At 43.7% G+C, this 19,070-nt stretch overlaps 1 long non-coding RNA gene across 2 annotated transcripts; it reads right to left on the bottom strand.

The window, feature by feature from the left end:
• Positions 1-1,254: 1,254 nt before the first annotated feature.
• LOC308594658 lies at positions 1,255-13,753 on the bottom strand. 2 transcript variants are annotated; one of them, XR_014011532.1, is made up of 5 exons: positions 13,345-13,753; positions 11,574-11,679; positions 6,332-6,472; positions 2,266-2,365; positions 1,255-1,379 (listed from the first exon to the last, which is right to left on the bottom strand). It is a non-coding gene; the product is annotated as an uncharacterized lncRNA (long non-coding RNA). The 2 variants fall into 2 exon arrangements; XR_014011533.1 differs by lacking the exons at positions 11,574-11,679; positions 13,345-13,753 and having other exon boundaries at positions 6,332-6,892.
• Between the last annotated feature and the right edge of the window lie 5,317 nt (positions 13,754-19,070).

The following is a 19,070-nucleotide window of genomic DNA, read 5'->3' on the forward strand; positions in this document are numbered from 1 at the left end:
CAGGTAGAGGATGAGTTGCTGCACTGGTATGAGGAAAATGCAAAAGTGAGCTGAAGCCGTGCGCACTGTGAACATGAAGGGTATATGATACATATGGTACACTACAGTCCCAGACACTTCAATATTCACCAGCCCTCCATAGAAGGCACTCAGATATAGATATAGGCCTCTTCAGAGGCCTAGGAACAGTGGCGTAGCGTGGGTTGTCAGCACCCGGGGCAAGGCAAGTAATTTGCGCCCCCTAACCCGTGGATTTTAGCACCCGAGTGCGAGTGCCCCCCCCATGTTGCACCCGGTGCGGCCGGCACCCTTGGCACCCCCCACGCTACGCCACTGTTCCAACGTTCAGCTTCACTGGATGCCCACGAGTTATATTGTACAGAGAGAGGGATAAAAACTTTCCTCTCTGTCCACTCTCTCCTTGCCATGCCTTAGTTTTGCAGGCTTCTCTCCTGTCGCCTCTTGCTTGACTTTTCTCTAAACTAAAAACAAACCCAATGCTGCCGCCTTTCCTCAGGGCACCGGCTCCATCCCCTTGCTTAGATTCCCTCTACCAAAGCTGAAAGCAGCCTGAAGTTCCTCCTGATCGTGAATGGGAAACAGCTGGCGAAGCCGGCGGCCTGCCAGGGAAGGGATCTCTTCCTAACCTGCTCCACGGAGCCCGTTCCTTGCAAGCGCTTCGTGTCCCTCGGATGGCGAGTGCCTTTGGAAACGCGGAGCAGGCGCTTGCCGGCGAGCAGCCCCCCCGCCCCTTCCCAAGCTAATCCTTTTAAAACCGAAAGCCCCTTAACCCGCTGGCGAGAGGCTTAGCCGGGCCTCGCCCGCCCACCGGCTTCCTCTCGGAGGTTTTTGGGGAGCGCAGGGCGCGGCGAGCCCCGGCGGCACGTCGGGGTGCGGAGGCTGCCCGTGCCGGCCAGGCATCGGTGGCGGCGTCGGTGCTGCTGCAGCGGCTGCTCCTCCTGCAAGCAGTGAGTGGAGCGCAGCCGCAGCGGCGGCGGGGGGCGCGCGCGCGCTAGGGCGCAAGGCTGGCGGTGGCTGTGGGGAGCCCGGCGGAGGAAGGAACTTGTCCCTTCCCTCTGTACTCGCGCCCCCCCAGATGTTGCGCCCGGTGCGGCCGGCACCCTTGGCACCCCCCACGCTACGCCACTGCCTAGGAATGATACAGACAAACCAGGGATTAAATGCAGATTTTATATACAGATATAAGATACACTTCAATACATTGATATGAAAATTGATTCTGCCTCCGCAGCTCCTTCTCGTCCTCACAAAAGCCACTTGGAAAGGAACTGGTTGGTGTCCAAAATCACCATCTCTTTGGTACAAAGCCAGGTTGATAATTGGTTGTTTCTGGATTTCCAGTGGTGTTTTTTGAGTAACTGAGAGTTCAGAAAGAAGAATCATTGTCATGTCATCTTAACCCAACCACTGCACCAACATCGTTCAAAGCCAGAAATGTACCTTTTACCTAATAGTTTAAACTCTCTCTCACTCACTCACTCTCTCTCTCTCTCTCTCTCTCTCTCACACACACACACACATGAAAAGTTTAGTTTTTTTCAGGAAAGTGTACGCACCATGAATACAGATCTGTTCACTAGTAATTCTCTTCATGAAGATTTAATGGATGAATCTAATTCAAACTCCCCTAATGGACATACAGAAGCACAGAATTTTTCATTCCCAACCTGCATACATTAAGTTTTCAAACAATGGCAATAGCCCTTGAAACAAAGATGACAGATTTTACATTAAACAAGCTCTTCTCTCACCTCCGCCTTCACTTCCCCCACTCCTTCTCCCTCCTCCTTCTCCTTCTCCTCCTCTCTCTATCTTTTGTTTATTCAGCGTTTGAACTCCAGGAAACCAATTCCTAACCTGCAATATCTCAATTCCAAAAATGACTAAACCGGGGAAATGATTAAACAGAGAAAGTATTTGCGGGATTGTTTAAAAATTAAGTTTTACCTCAACTGAAAACATCCCATCATAAAATTAAAATAATCAGTGCAACATCCGCCAGAAGTGGAGATTGTCAAAAGTAAAATAGTTGTCTCTAAGTGAAGTCTAGCAAGTTCAAAGCCTGGCTGCAAATCTATCCCTTCGACAACACTGTACAAACACATTATTTAGATTACATTCTGCTCCTGATTAATGACAGCAGGAGATCAAATGTTAATAGCTTAAGAATCTCCTCTGCTCTCTGCACATAAGGAGTACTTTAAAGTGCACCATAATTTCACAGTAATAAATAAGAGCTCTCACCTAAATTATACAAGCATTGTCCTTTGGTTGCTGCAGAAGTCTCTATTCAATGTGGAGTTTTTATTGCTGGTTTGTTCGGTAGAAGATTCCCATATATGGTCTATGAGACAACCAGAAGGGGAAATGATGTGCGTTGCAGAAACATTTAATTCACATTCCTGTTCTGCTTTCTGTATAGCTTTTGAGCTTATGGCAGCTGTATTCTACAGGCTATATGTTTTGTATTATCAAATGCTGCAAAATGCCTACTTCAAATGTCAGGTAAGACTGTGCAGTAGAGCAATGAAACTATATATTACATTTTATAAAGCATGATTATAGAAATAAGGAGGAGTCATTATGAACCAGAGGACTAAAGGACAAAATCTGATGAATAATGTTATCTGAAATTAAAATCAGATGAAACAAAATTTTGCATTAGTGATGGTGCAGAATTTTGTGATTACCGACTTCAAGGTACACATTTGCCCACCTTATAATACTCAACTATATTATGAAGAGAGTAGAATTTCTCCCAGAAGTTCTTTCATGTCCTGCTTAGAAGGTTCCACATGCACACAGCTCCTTCATAGGGACAAATGCAGAAGTGTTTTAAATTTAACCTCCTACTCTTGATGAAAGGGATGTGGGTGGCGCTGTGGGTTAAACCACAGAGCCTAGGGCTTGCTGATCAGAAGGTCGGCGGTTCAAATCCACACGGGGTGAGCTCCCGTTGCTCGGTCCCTGCTCCTGCCAACCTAGCAGTTCAAAAGCACGTCAAAGTGCAAGTAGATAAATAAGTACCACTCTGGCGGGAAGGTAAACGGCGTTTCCGTGCGCTGCTCTGGTTCACTAGAAGCGGCTGAGTCCTGCTGGCCACATGACCCAGAAGCTGTACGCCGGCTCCCTCGGCCAGTAAAGCAAGAAGAGCGCCACAACCCCAGAGTTGGCCACGACTGGACCTAATGGTCAGGGGTCCCTTTACCGTTACCTTTACTCTTGATAAAATTATTAGTAAACTAGGTATAAACTAGGTGACACTTTATCTTCTGAGGAAATAGCTGACATTTCAGGTCAATGATAGATTTCTTGCAAATATCACATATGTCCAGCTCTAGAACCCTTTCTTGTTCTTCTGTTCATTAAAGCAGAGACAGCTGGATTTCCAAGCTGTCAGTCACCATGAATGGTACTGTGCGTTGAATGCAGTATAATGGACACCCCACTGGATAAGTGTGTATGTGTGTGTCATTGCACAAACTGAGGGAGACAGATAAGGTTTTTCCATACATTCAGCAAGAAAGCTTCTAAATACTGACTTGACTCTAAATTGAGACAAGGGGATCAGTTTAGCTCTACCTTCAAAAGACGCTGCATTACTTTCCAATTTATTTTCAGATATACATATGGATTATTTCCAGGGTAGAGAGAGAGGTTGGAAAATAGCCATAATACCTTTGGGTAAGTCAATAGGCCATCCAATCCTTGGTTTTCCAACAAGCAGGCTAGTCATAGGTTAATTTATGTTACATATTTTTAAATTTGTCAAAATAGAGTCCTGCAATTAGAGCTCCAGGCTCCCCTTCCTTTCCCCATAGTCATCCTGCATAACTCATATGTGTCATGGTTGTTGCTTTTTTGAACATGGCCTGAGCAGCAGCTGTTGTGAGACTAGCCTGCAGAACATCCCATCATGCCTGGGCCATACACCTTTAGGGGCAATAAATTAGAGATTCATTATATAGTAAGTCCGAACGCTGCAGATTCCTAAATTCAAAGTGCCAATTTTCAACCAGATACAGCATCTGTATCAAGTCTCTTGCCAAGCCAAGCAACCTTTTGATCACGTTGAAAAGGAAACCCCCAGAGTTCTGTCATGTGTAGCCTTTGCAATCGAGTCCTCCTGAAACATCCTTCTAGAGTGACTCTGTCAAACAGTGATCTCATCTGGAGTGTGACCTTTCTTTTCAGCACCTCCATGAGTTTCCATGCTTGCAAATGTTTAAATTTCTCACTGTTTCCTCTGTGCAAATGAACATTTTCCCATGTTTTCCTAAGACTTCAGCCTGGAGGCAGCTCTCAAGGAAGCAGAGAAGGGCAACCCTACTGTAACAAAATGGCAGTGACTGGCCTAGTGCTCACTTTGTCGGGGCTGTACCACTTCGGTCTGTAGGAGGGTTCTGTTCTTGACAAAACAATTCCCTAAACAAAGAGAATTGGTTGTCTTGACACCACATGATTGACATGGAGATTACGCTGCCCACCTCTCAGACTCTTGGGAACCTGCAATGGCTTCAAAGCCCTTTTGCTCTTTGCAGAAGGCTTTTGGACAGCCCACACCCTCCCATGTGAACCTCTGAAGCCTCTCTGAAGTAGTGCCACCCTCCACTTCAATATCAGTCAAACAATGTTTAAAGCAGGGTGGAAGGCTGCTTGAACCACTTTGCAAAACTGATGTTTGAAGCAGCTTCCCTCCTTCTTTAAACATTTCTCAATCAATTGTTTAAAGAATGGGAGGAGGTTGCTTCAAACAGTGCTTCTGCAAAGCGCTTAAAGAAAGTCCCTGTACTCCTGTCTGATCCCCTGTAGGGATCCTCTTAGGGCACTTTGGAGAAGTGCTATTTGAAGCAAGCACAGCAGCTACTGCTGCTTCTACTCATTGAAAGGAGCAGCCAATGGGTGTAAGTAACAGCTCCTCCTAAGCTGCTCTAGTCATCCAATAGCCAAGCTGGCAGATAGAAGGAGTAAGAGTGGACCAGAGATGTTTCAGGGTATGACAAAGTCACAATTTAAACAAGTTTCCCATGAGGTAAAAGGTAAAATAAAGGTATCTGCCATGAGGGACATGGGTGGCGCATTGGGTTAAACCACAGAGCCTAGGACCTGCCGATCAGAAGGTCGGCAGTTCGAATCCCCACGACGGGGTGAGCTCCTGTTGCTCAGTCCCTGCTCCTGCCAACCTGGCAGTTCGAAAGCATACCAAATTGCAAGTCGATAAATAGGTACTGCTCCGGCAGGAAGGTAAACGGTGTTTCCGTGCGCTGCTCTGGTTTGCCAGAAGCGACTTAGTCATGCTGGCCACATGACCCAGAAGCTGTCCGCCGGCTCCCTTGGCCAATAAAGAGAGATGAACGCTGCAACCCCAGAGTCGGCCGCGACTGGACCTAATGGTCCAGGGCCCCTTTACCTTTACCTTTACCTGGGACCATAATAAGTCTCTGTCCGTTAACTACCCATTTGCTCAGTAAGATGAAATCCTGCTCATGCCATACAATGTTCTCCATACAATGTATTGGGATTCACTGTCAAGCATTGGGCCGTGGTTCTGCAAGAGTGTGGCAGGAGAGGATAGCAAGTACATCAGGCAGAGTCAAGGAGAATCAATGAAGCATTTAAATATTTCAGTGTGTTATATTATAGTATTTGTACTAGTATATACAAAAAGAATGGGATCTACAACCAGAAACTGTATCCATACCTCTCTTCAAGAGCATTGGCTATTCTTCTAAAATTATCTGCAATGTATCGTTGTGAACAGGAATTTTCAACTCTGACAAATATGAAAGATCAGAAAAGAGAAAAGCTTATTTATGTAGATGAGGAGATGAGAGTTTGTGTCAAATTAGACCTAATATGAGATTATCCGGCAAAAACCCCTCATTGAGTTTTTATTCATACATATGCAAGAGGCTCATTTATTATTACTTTTGGGAATGATTCATGTTCTTATGTTTTATACTTTCTGGATGTCCCATGATCATATTATAAAGTGGTTGTGTTCTGTGTTATGAATCAAGCACTGCTATGAGTGGTTTCTTCTTGATTTCCAATGTGTTTCTTATCACACACAAAAATTGGTTGTGGCATGAGCAAATTTTTATTCTGAAAGTGTGGCCCAGAGGAAGAAGTTTGAGAACCATTACACTAGGACATATATATATATATATATATATATATATATATATATATATATACACACATAGAGAGAGAGAGAGAGAGAAACATCCTATATATATGATGTTAAAATGCAGCAAACCTGACTTTTCGTCTGGGATTCCCCTCCTCCTCCAACATCCTTTCTACTCACCACAAAATGTATTGCTGCAGGCCCTGCCTTCCCTGTTTTAAAGGCTCCTGCATCTTCCGCACAAGAGAGACCTAGACACCTTCTGGCTGCTTCGGAGCATAGCATCATCAAATCTCCAGTCCGGTCAGCTTTACTTCCAAGCTGTTGTGTACATAGTCAGCGTTACTGAAAGAGAGTCTCTTTTTCATCTTCTAGAAGTTGCTGCGAATTCTTTGGAGCTGCCGGTTACACACATTAGTGTGGAACTAGAGGAATTAGGAATCAAGGTTCTGGTTTCATGAATCGGAGTTAGAACAAACTTTAGTAACTGCCTGATTTCTCATTCTGACTGTTTCTTAGAAATCATTTTGGGAGTGGGAAGGGGGCCTTCTTAGGGGCCTTCCCTGTTGCAGACAGGTGTCTTTGCCCCCCCCCCCCTGAATATTTGCTGGAAGGGGGCCAGGCCCCCTCAATATCGAGGGGGCCCGGCGCACAGTGCATGGTGCAGAGCACTCCTTTAGACAATGCAACAACATGCACAATATGCCTAACATCACATGTGTGCAATGCACAACACACGCGTGATGTGCGCTGGGGGCAACCTGGCGCGTCTGGTAAAGTAAAACATTGATAGGATTAAACAGGCTAATTTCTCACAAAAATTGAGAAGAATTGTGTCTATACATGTTGCCTCATATAACACGTCCTAGAAGTGCTAGGAAGTTGCTTTTTTAAAATGACAGCTAGGAATCTGAGGGTGGCGGTTCACCCTGGGTGTACCAAAGGCAGCCTTAGCGGACACTATGGCACCCACAGGTGCTGCTTTGGCAACCCCTGCCTTATCTTGTATACTCCTGTGCAGTCACTTCAAACCTCAGGAGAGACCGTCTTCAGAGTGCTGGGGGCTCCCAGGGTTAGTGTAGCAGCACATGCCATTTGGAAAGCACTTCCTGTTAACATCAGGAAGTTACTTATTTGGCATTTAGGTGCCTTCATGGGCTTTGAAGAGCCTCATACTCAGGACGCAAGGGAGAAATGTGCTTAGAGGAAGGCACACTTGGCAAATCCACACCGCGATCAACTCCCACCCGGAAACCAATGTCCCCACTGTGGAAGGACGTGTGGATCCAGAATTGGCCTCCACAGTCACTTACGGACTCATTGTTAAAAGGCAATCTTACTCAGCTACGAGTGATCAACAAAGAAGAAGAAAGCCTACTTAAAACTCATCTGTTGACCCAGGCTTTTCCTGGGGGTAATCCAGCTTGTTGATATAATAACCCAATTGAGCAATCTATGCTGTTTTTACAAAGATTCCCATAATAAAAGACAAAAGTGGAAAGGACCTAACAGAAGCAGAAGACATCAAGAAGAGGTGGCAAGAATACACAGAGGAATTATACCAGAAAGAAATGGATGTCTCGTATACCCCAGGTAGTGTGGTTGCTGACCTTGAGTCAGACATCCTGGAGAGTGAAGTCAAATGGGCCTTAGAAAGCACTGCAAATAACAAGGCCAGTGGAAGTGATGGTATTCCAGCTGAACTATTTAAAATTTTAAAAGATGATGCTGTTAAGGTGCTACACTCAATATGCCACAAGTTTGGAAAACTCAGCAGTGGCCAGAAGATTGGAGAAGATCAGTCTACATCCCAATCCCAAGGAAGGGCAGTGCCAAAGAATGCTCCAACTACCGCACAATTGCACTCATTTCACACGCTAGCAAGGTTATGCTTAAAATTCTACAAGGAAGGCTCAAGCAGTATGTGGACCGACAACTCCCAGAAGTGCAAGCTGGATTTCGAAGGGGCAGAGGAACCAGAGACTAAATTGCAAACATGCGCTGGATTATGGAGAAAGCTAGAGAGTTCCAGAAAGACATCTACTTCTGCTTCATTGACTATGCAAAAGCCTTTGACTGTGTCGACCACAGCAAACTATGGCAAGTTCTTAAAGAAATGGGAGTGCCTGATCACCTCATCTGTCTCCTGAGAAATCTCTATGTGGGACAAGAAGCTAGAGTTAGAACGGGATATGGAACAACTGATTGGTTCAACTGGGAAAGGAGTACAGCAAGGCTGTATATTGTCTCCCTGCTTATTTAACTTATATGCAGAATTCATCATGCGAAAGGCTGGGCTGGATGAATCCCAAGTCGGAATTAAGATCGCTGGAAGAAATATCAACAACCTCAGATATGCAGATGACACAACCTTGATGGCAGAAAGTGAGGAGGAATTAAAGAACCTTTTAATGAGGGTGAAAGAGGAGAGCGCAAAATATGGTCTGAAGCTCAACATCAAAAAAACGAAGATCATGGCCACTGGTCCCATCACCTCCTGGCAAATAGAAGGGGAAGAAATGGAGGCAGTGAGAGATTTTACTTTCTTGGGCTCCATGATCACTGCAGATGGTGACAGCAGCCACGAAATTAAAAGATGCCTGCTTCTTGGGAGAAGGGCAATGACAGGCCTAGACAGCATCTTGAGAAGTAGAGACATCACCTTGCCAACAAAGGTTCGTATAGTTAAAGCTATGGTTTTCCCAGTAGTGATGTATGGAAGTGAGAGCTGGACCATAAAGAAGGCTGATCGCCAAATAATTGATGCTTTTGAATTATGGTGCTGGAGGAGACTCTTGAGAGTCCCATCGACTGCAAGAAGATCAAACCTATCCATTCTTAAGGAAATCAGCCCTGAGTGCTCACTGGAAGGACAGATCGTGAAGCTGAGGCTCCAATACTTTGGCCACCTCCTGAGAAGAGAAGACTCCCTGGAGAAGACCCTGATGTTGGGAAAGATGGAGGGCACAAGGAGAAGGGACGACAGAGGACGAGATGGCTGGATAGTGTTTTCGAGGTTACCAGCATGAGTTTGACCAAACTGCGGGAGGCAGTGGAGGACAGAGGTGCCTGGCGGGCTCTGGTCCATGGGGTCACGAAGAGTCGGAGATGACTAAACGACTAAACAACAACAACAACAAATGCTGTTTTTTCTCTTTGTTTTATGAATGCAATTTTATTGTTGATTTTATGTTGTTCACCACCATGAACTTTGTTCTTGAATATAGAAATATTTGCATGTAAATAAAATATGCTGAGTAAGCAAGTGCCTAATTCATGTCATAATTCTGAAATGGCCAGGTTGCATTTAGCATGTTTACTGTGTTGAGTGGTTGGCACCTGCACTTGGCTCACAAAATAGTTCCTGGGGATATGCTGATGAATGTTGGGGATATGCATGTTGAATTACATCTTAGTGTTAAGGCAAATCCTCACTCCCAGTACTTCTAGTAACCTCACCCAGAGATAGCAACTGATAATGACTTTATTTTACTTAATAGCGAAAACCGGCTCATAGCACGTTAATAAGATTTGAATGACGGTTGCCAGATGACTTTGACAGAGAATGATGGAAGTCAGAGCTGTGGCAATAGAGACAGGAAAACTCTAAACCTACACACAGCCTGAACTTTAGGTAAAAGCTGGAAACCATTGGTCATAACTGTCTAGGGTGGTACCACTCTAATGTTTGTCATTTCTTTAGTAATGCCCATATACTTATTGCATTGGAAGTTAGAATGGGGAAGCAGCTCAGTTTTAAACCACGAGTGACCATCCTAGTCTTTTTCTGTCTCTGTGGCTGAGTGGCTAGGTCACACCTGCATAATCCAGTAAGGTAAAGGTAAAGGGACCCCTGACCATTAGGTCCAGTCACGGACAACTCTGGGGTTGCGGCGCTCATCTCACTTTTTTGGCCGAGGGAGCCGGCGTACAGCTTCCGGGTCATGTGGCCAGCATGACTAAGCCGCTTCTGGCGAAACCAGAGCAGTGCACAGAAACGCAGTTTACCTTCCCGCCGGAGTGGTACCTATTTATCTATTTGCACTTTGACGTGCTTTCGAACTGCTAGGTGGGCAGGAGCAGGGACTGAGCAACAGGAGCTCACCCTGTCGCAGGGATTCAAACCGCTGACCTTCCGATCGGCAAGCCCTAGGCTCTGTGGTTTAGACCACAGCGCCACCCGCGTCCCCTGCATAATCCAGTAATAACATATTAAAAAGGGGGGTAGTTGTACTACTTCCATCCTAGCATTAACCCCCGCAGGGGAAGATCAGCCTGGCCCCAACTAGATTTGAATCCTTGCACAACTCACTACTTCTGGTGCTGCCGATAGGATGCCCGTCCTCTACGTATTCCCTCCTGCAGCTTTGTCTTTTTAGGACAGCCTGAGGACAGGAGCCACATCTCTGCCACAGGAGACACTTTAGAAATTACTATAATTATTATTGCTCAACAACTCTGGGCAACTTTTCCCTTCCCACTCTTATTTCAAAGCTATTTTTGTCTTTGTATCAGAAAGGCACCTGGCCAATGGCATTGCCAATAAATATTGCTGCAAACGTTTCTGAGATCATGGTATTTCCAACAAGTGGCTCTTGTTCATTTTTGTTAATAGTCTTACTTTAAATGTTGTGAGGATCCTATGCCCTTTTAAAATGTGTTTTTTGGCAATGGGGGTTATTGGGTTGTTGCTTTTATTTTGATTATGTATTTTGTGGTTTTAGGATGCCCTGAGACCTCCAGGTATAGGGTGGTATATAAATTCAATTATTAACAACAACAACAATAACAATAACATCTCAGGTGTTTATAGTAAGCCAGAAACTTTCCTAAACAACTGTTGCTGCACTTTACCTAAGCATAACTGAAATCTTAAAAAATGCCAGAAAAATATGATCTGGAAGCCAAGTGAAAATATCCTTATCACAGATCTTTAATTTGCCATGTCATCAAAATGTGGCATCAGCTAAAGTGATATTTCTAATTTGTATGGTCATACATTTATTAATCATTCATCTGGTTAATATTCCTTTCCTTGAGCAGCTTTAATCAGGGCAATGATCTGTTTGACAGCTAGACAGGCAGTTAGACAAGGAAAGACCCTTTAACAAGATGTACCTTCTATGAACCAATTAATCTTTCTGTAAATTTGTGTATTCTAACAGATGGATGAAACTCAAAGCAAGCATTTGACCAAAGGCATAAATCAGCTTTTGACATTGTTTTCTTTCAAGCAGCAGCCAGAGGCATTAATATCATTTTTTACAAGTCATCCAAAACAATGATAAACTCAGAACTGTGATTGTACTAAGTGATATTTAAATTAAGAATATTACCCATGCACATGTATTATCCCAAAAGCATTATCCTTTATTTAAAAGGTGATGGATTTAAGAGCCATTAAAAACTGATGAAGCCTTACCACTGTGTGCAAGTAGCCACATGGCAGCTGGTGCTACTATGGAATGTCCTCAAACATTACCAGTTTGCTTGGTGGGTGGAGGGAGCCTATCAGCAAGTTCATAGTCCTGCTTATACATACATACAGAGAGAGAGAGAGAGAGAGAGAGAGAGAGAGAGAGAGAGAGAGAGAGAGACGTTCCAAATTAATTGGTTGCCTTTTGCACAAGCAAAGTTATTAACATCACAGTTTGTGATTTCTGTGTGACTTTTACACATGAAAAAAAAACTTCTACAATAAATTTAGCACAGGTTTTTTGTTTTTTTTTACCCCAGCCAGCTGAATAAATGTTCTACAAAGCTCTTGGGATTTTGTGTGCTTAGATGTGAACTAAACCAAAAGCCGGTTATTTTGTTGTCAACAGCACAGTAAAAAGATAAAGTCAGATTTTGTTTTGGACAGGAGAGAGAGAGAGAGAGAGAGAGAGAGAGAGAGAGAGAGAGAGAGAGAAATGATCACACGTCCTCCTTGGTCATTCAAGCTGTGTATGGCCTTGTCTGCCTATGTTTTTTTCAGGATTTTAACTCCTTGGCTACAAATGAAGGAGTAATACAACATGCCACAAACCATTCACTCCCCCCACTTCTGGACAATCAGAGCTGCTTTCAGTCCACAGTTAAGCTCCACAGCAAGTACCTGAAAGTGGGATCACCTGCGGGAACCCACGTGGTCCAAGAGCCTATGCAAATATCTTGATCTCATAAGTAGAGGAAGGCTTGGCTGTTACATAAGTTTTGAAATCACCCAAACTGCCTGCATCTTATGAGCAACTGATGGGGCAGATCATAAAGAACAATGATGAAACGAGTGCCTGTTTGTAGATATCACCTTCCTGGAACATCAACAGGTTTCATCAACAGAACATAGTGTCCAAATCAAGTGAAGTAATATGAAGGTACATTCACCTTTGGTGGATGTGCCCAAAGATTAAGGCTTTCTGGGAAATGATCTATAATGAAATGAAAAAGGTATTTAAATATACCTTCCTGAAGAAACCAGAGGCCTTCCTCTTGGGCATAGCCGGCCAATTGGTGCCAAAGAAGGACAGAATTTTTTTTATGTATGCAACAACAGCAGCAAGAATTTTGATTGCAAAGTATTGGAAGACACAAGATTTACCCACACTGGAAGAATGGCAGATCAAGGTGATGGACCACATGGAATTGGCAGAAATGACTGGCAGAATCCGAGATCAGGGAGAAGAGGTGGTGGAAGAAGACTGGAAGAAATTTAAAGACTACCTGCAGAAATACTGTAAAATTAATGAATGTTGAAGGGATGTTGGATTGAAAATAAGCGGTATTGGTAAAAAGATGAATAAGAATATGTAAATGCGGACTGACAATGGTTGGAAATATATAGTTATAATAGGTTAAGATAATAAGTAAAGATAAATGATAGAGGGTAAGGATTTGCTTAACTAACCAGGTGAACTGAAATACAGAAAAGGGGGGTGTGAGGAGGTCAGGAAATAAGTAAATGAAAGATATGACATGAAAATATTAATTGTTTTTCTCTTTTTTTCTAACTTTCTTCTTTATCGTCTATGTATTTGGTTTTTGTATTTTTGTATTTTTTCTCTTTCTTTTATTATTGTTATGCTTTTTTATTTTCCTATCTACAATTTTGTAATTTTTATCGTCTGGAAAAGTTTAATAAATATTATTTAATTAAAAAAAACAAATCAAGTGAAGTAATAGTCCAGCTCTATTCTGCCTTTGTCAGACCACACCTGGAATCCTGTGTCCAGTTCTGGGCGCCACAATTTAAGGAGGATGTTGACATGCTGGAAGGTGTGCAGGAGGGCAGATAGGATGATCAGGGGTCTGGAAACCAAGCCTTATGAGGAATCGTTGAGGGAATTGGGCATGTTTAGCCTGGAAAAGAGGGGAGTGAGAGGAGATACGATAGCTATCTTCAAATAACTTAGGGGCTGTCACGTGAAAGATGGAGCAAGCTTTTCTTCTGCTTTGGAGGGTAGGACTCGAACCAATGGCTTCAAGTTACGAGAAAGGAGATTCCGATTAAACATATGGGTTTATACTAATCATAGCGGGTGGCGCTGTGGTCTAAACCACCGAGCGTCTTGGGCTTGCTGATCAGAAGGTCAGTGGTTTGAATCCTTGTGACAGAGTGAGCTCCTGTTGCTCGGTCCCTGCTCCTGCCCACCTAGCAGTTCGAAAACATGTCCAAGTGCAAGTAGATAAATAGGTACCGCTCCGGTGGGAAGGTAAACGGTGTTTCCGTGCACTGCTCTGGTTTCAGTGTTCCATTGCACCTGAAGTGGTTTGGTCATGCTGGCCACATGACCCGGAAAAACTGTCTACGGACAAACGCTGGTTCCCTTGACCTGTAAAGCGAGATGAGCGCCTCAACCCCAGAGTTGTCTGTGACTGGATTTAACTGTCAGGGGTCCTTTACCTTTTTTTTTAACCTGGAAAAGAGGGGAGTGAGAGGAGATATGATAGCTATCTTCAAATATCTTAAGGGCTGTCACGTGGAAGATGGAGCAAGCTTTTCTTCTGCTTTGGAGGGTAGGACTCGAACCAATGGCTTCAAGTTACGAGAAAGGAGATTCCGATTAAACATATGGAAAAACTTTCTGACAGTAAGAGCTCTTCAGCAGTGAAAAAGACTCCCTTGGAAGGTGCTGGACTCTCCTTCCTTGGAGGTTTTTAAACAGAAGTTGGGCGGCCATCTGTCCTGGATGCTTTAGCTGAGATTCCCCCATTGCAGGGGGCTGGACTAGACAATCCTTCAGGGGTCCCTTCCAACTCTATTATTCTGTGATCAGGGGCACTGCATCCCCGTTAGCCTCTTGAGGCAAAACAGGAATGTGCCACTGCCCCACGCTGCCCCACTCCCTGGCCGCCGTTCGCTGTGTTGTGCAGCAGCGCCTGCAAAGCGCCATCAGCATTGCTTGAGTCAGTGGCCTCAACTAGTCTCACTGTCCATCTCTCCACTGTAAGGTGAATAATGGCAGAGGTCAGATCTATTTGTCCTATTACTTTCTGCTCACTTGAATGTGATTTGATTACATATTGTTTGTGTGTGTGTACTGCGTGTGTGTATTAGAGTTGATAAAGAGAAATGCAAAACCTAATCTCAAATGTCTTTTTTGTCCAATGTTAATCGAAGTAAGATACAAACATGGCAAAAAAGAGAGGTATAAAAATAAGAGGGTGGAAAATAGAAAAGAGATTTCATGAGGAAATGAAAAAGATAAAGTTCAGAGATTATAGAACTTCCAATTCTTCCTCTGTCCACCATATAAAAACAATAATCACTTCGTTCACTCCAATATAACTCAACAAAACCACTTTCTCTAAATAAACTATCTTCAATCCTCAAATCCAAATGTCATTATTTCTTTTTCTTTTTCACACAAAAAGTCTATGAGAAGTTTCCAAACTTTAACAACGACTTTTCTCTGAATAAACAGGTCACTTCTGCCATCTCAGCTAAGTCTGTTAATTTTAACAACCGTTCTTCCATTGCTGGTGATGATGAGTCTTTCCGGCTTTGTGCATATAAAAGTCTTGCCATCGTAATCATATATTGAAGCAAAGTTCCTTAGTGTGTTTTTTTTTTTGTAACTGTATGTCTGTAAGTTCCAGCAGGAAGAGTTCTGGTTTCAGTTGAAGGTTAACTTTCAAAATTCTCCGTTTCAGTGCATGTATTTGTATCCAATATTTTTGGGCTTTTTTACATGTCCACCAAACACACTAAAAACATCCCTTCATGTTCTTTACATTTCTAACAGGTATACAGAATAGTTTTGTACGTTCTAAATAATTTCTCAGGAGTTAAGTACCAGTGGTACATCATTTAATTTAAAAATTCATTTAAGTCATAACACAGCTTATATTTTAACCCTTTAGTTCACATATATTATATCCATATGCTGTCATATTCTTTGTTAGTATTTTCATTTTTTGACGGTTAATCTTAAAACCTGCTAAACATACCAAACGCTAAAATTTTACTTTGTCCATAAAAGTTCCTACTCCCTGCAATAGGATTTCTAAAGTTAACATCAAATCATCAGCAAATTCTCTTAGTTTGTACATTTCTTTTTAAATCTTTATTGCACGTCGAAGTCCCCAAGACACCCCCACCACAATAACACACACTTCACACAGAATTTTTGTTTAAAGTTTTTGGCATAATTTTGGCCACAACTTTATTAACATACATGGATGTGAGTGGTTGCTTAGGCATTGGTTAGGACTATCTGTCCCCCCCGCCTGGGGACAGAACTGACTTCCGGATTCCAGCGAATGTCAGTGAGGGAAACAATGTTGGGGAGAACTGGAGCTGCGCCACAGGCCCTCAGCTTCTCCCCGCATGCTCCCAGGGGCTTACGCGGCCCGAACCCAATTCCAGGGGTTTGGACGAAAGGATGGCAAGCCCCTGAATTCCTTTAACGGAATTCCCTTGCAACACCAGCATTGGAGGGGTAGGCACTTACCCCTCCACCACCAATTTTTTAACCAATGCCTAATGCCTAACCACAAACCTTAAGGGACGTGGGTGGCGCTGTGGGTTAAACCACAGAGCCTAGGACTTGCTGATCAGAAGGTTGGTGGTTCGAATCCCCACAACGGGGTGAGCTCCCGTTACTCGGTCCCTGCTCCTGCCAACTTAGCAGTTCAAAACACATCAAAGTGCAAGTAAATAAATAGGTCCCACTCCAGCGGGAAGGTAAATGGCATTTCCGTGTGCTGCTCTGGTTCGCCAGAAGCAGCTTAGTCATGCTGGCCACATGACCCGGAAGCTGTACGCTGGCTCCCTCGGCCAGTAAAGTGAGATGAGCGCCGCAACCCAGGAGTCGGCCACGACTGGACTTATCCGTCAGGGGTCCCTTTTTAACCACAAACCTTACAAGTTGTGACGATTTGCTATGCAGTAGGCAAAAACCAAATGGCACCAGCCAATCAGCCGAATGGACAAAATTCCTACCAGGCCCCTGCCCCAACGGCAGACGACCCCATGACAGGCATAGCAAGGTCAACGCACAAGACCCAAATTAAGAGAGGGAGGGAGGGTGATCGCAGCGAAAGAGAAAGCAAATTGGCAACATGAAAATTACCCCAGCAACTCAGGCTACCAATCTCTGCCAGAGCCATACCATCCCAAACTGCCTGGCAACAGAGGGGTGTCTTGGCTTGCCCCCACCGCAACACGTGCTTTCTTTTAATGAGAACACACTTTCCCATAATTCTCTCATCCTATCTCTAAACAGCACTTCTAGGATTGGAATGAAAAATACTGGGCATAGTGGACATCCTTGCCTTGTCCCCTTTGATAAAATATATAGAGGCCCTGGGCTTGAGTTTTGGGTTTATCTTTTTAAAATCAAACCAGACTCTGATTTCAAATCAGACAGTATAATGTTGAGATACATGTACATGCCTCGTTATTTAAATATGAAGCTTTACTTTGCATTTGTTTGTTTATTTGTTTATATTGCACTCCTCTCTGTAGCATCAGGGTGGCTTAATGACAGATGAACTAATAAAATAAAATAAGAAGCTAAAAACAGACAAAATGAAAACAGGCGCAATTATGGGGCAAGTGCAATATTTTCAGAAGGCTGAAGATTTAAAATCTATTTTCAGTTTGGAAATATGTAATTTAGTTCAGCAGCTGTGAATTACCATAGTAATAAAGTCACAGCTGTTCTTTTTTGTTAAACTGAATGAAGTTGTCTTGTTTTAAAATAAGGATCAAACCTTTACTATACTAAGTTCAAAACACATTCTCCATCATAATCATCAATTTACATCAAGAAATGACAAGTGGCTGGTTCATGTTGTAATTACTGACTTTTTAAACTTGTACATCAGCAAGATTTTGACATTATTAGTTTATTTTTATTCTTAATTACAATTATTTGTTGCTTTCCACAAGAAAATATCTCAAAGTGGCCTGAAAATCCAAAAAAAAGCTTGACAATAACTTTAAAAGCATGCATATAGAAAAAATACCATGGAATGCCTATATCATAGAGTTTGTAGAACAACAGTATTACAAATCTGTTCGATCACTCAGTGGCGTAGCGTGGGTTGTCAGCACCCGGGGAAAGGCAAGTAATTTGCGCCCCCTAACCCGTGGATTTGCGCCCCCTAACCCTAACCCCCAGATGTTGCGCCCAGTGCAGCCAGCCCCCCCCTGCACCCCTCACGCTACGCCACTGCGATCACATGAAATATTCTGAGATAAACCTTTAGTTTTATATATTAGTGCCATTTTTTACATATAGCCTGTGTTCCTCCTTATGCGATTTAATCGGAAATGTAAGTAACAATACAAAGTGAAATTTCCAAACAAAATTGCATCCAGGCCTTTGCAGAAATAGTCATGTTGGATATTTTATAATACTGTGTTTACAAATTACACCGGTTTCATCCACGTCACTTATGAAGCTCTGCCTGAGCAGAGGGGAAGAGTCTTTCTGGCTCCGATATGTTCCAGAGTTACTTGGCAGAATCTTGGTTTCATCTATCAGCTGTGACTCCCTGTCCCAAGCACAATTCTTGGTCAACTCCTGCCTCCGCTATGATGCTGCTGACGATTCTATCCTGCCCATCCAACTCAGTTCACAGAGATCAGACGTTTTCTCTGTCATGCACGCGCACCCACTGCTAAAATGTTCGCCAAAAAACCTGAGCAGTTTCAGCTCCAGTATCAGTTAGGGGCCCAATGAATCCACTGGAGATAAACTCATGCCAAATAGCCATGTTCCTCCCTGCAACCCTGCTTGTTTTCCATTGTACTTGTGGGGGGAAAGATGCTGGAAAAATGAAGCACACTGATTATCTGACTGGTATACAAAACCCTGCAAGCAATGAGCAACATCAAAACTCAGAATTTGTTAAAATTAGCAGCCCAAAATAGCTTTGAGCCAGGGGCGGGGGGGGGGGGCTGAAGGGGGCTGTGGCCCCGGGCGCATTTTTCTAAGAGGGTGCAACCAGGCACCCACACAACAGGCTTCCTCATTGGAGCCTGGCTTTGGCGCATGAGGGAACTGCAGAGACAGGCAGCTTCCTTGTGCCCAATGCTACCATCCACAACTCCATTCCCGGGTCAATCCTGCAATGCACACACCCCGGGTGTGCTTTTTAGGGTGAGCTGCGATGGGCTCCCCACCTTCCTTGCCCCTTCCCTCTTGGGGGCGTGCTCTGCACACCTGCCCCAGGTGGCATGAGTTTACGCACCGCCACTACTTTGACAATCACTTTCTCTCTATGGGCCTTTTAACCGTCTCTCCTAAATGGCATTTCATTTCCTGTCTTTCAGATTTTATCTGTTCACTTTCTGTATTGCTTCAACTCTGGCTGTCCATCTCCATCTCCTTCTCCTGAATTCCTTTTGGTGGTGAGGTACCACCAGAAAACTGACACAGCTGGGAGAGTGTCCTTCCTACTGGAAATCCACAGAGGAATGTTCTTTTGT

The sequence above is a fragment of the Podarcis bocagei genome (genome assembly GCF_964188305.1).
Source record: "Podarcis bocagei genome assembly, chromosome: 9".
NCBI lineage: Eukaryota > Metazoa > Chordata > Lepidosauria > Squamata > Lacertidae > Podarcis > Podarcis bocagei.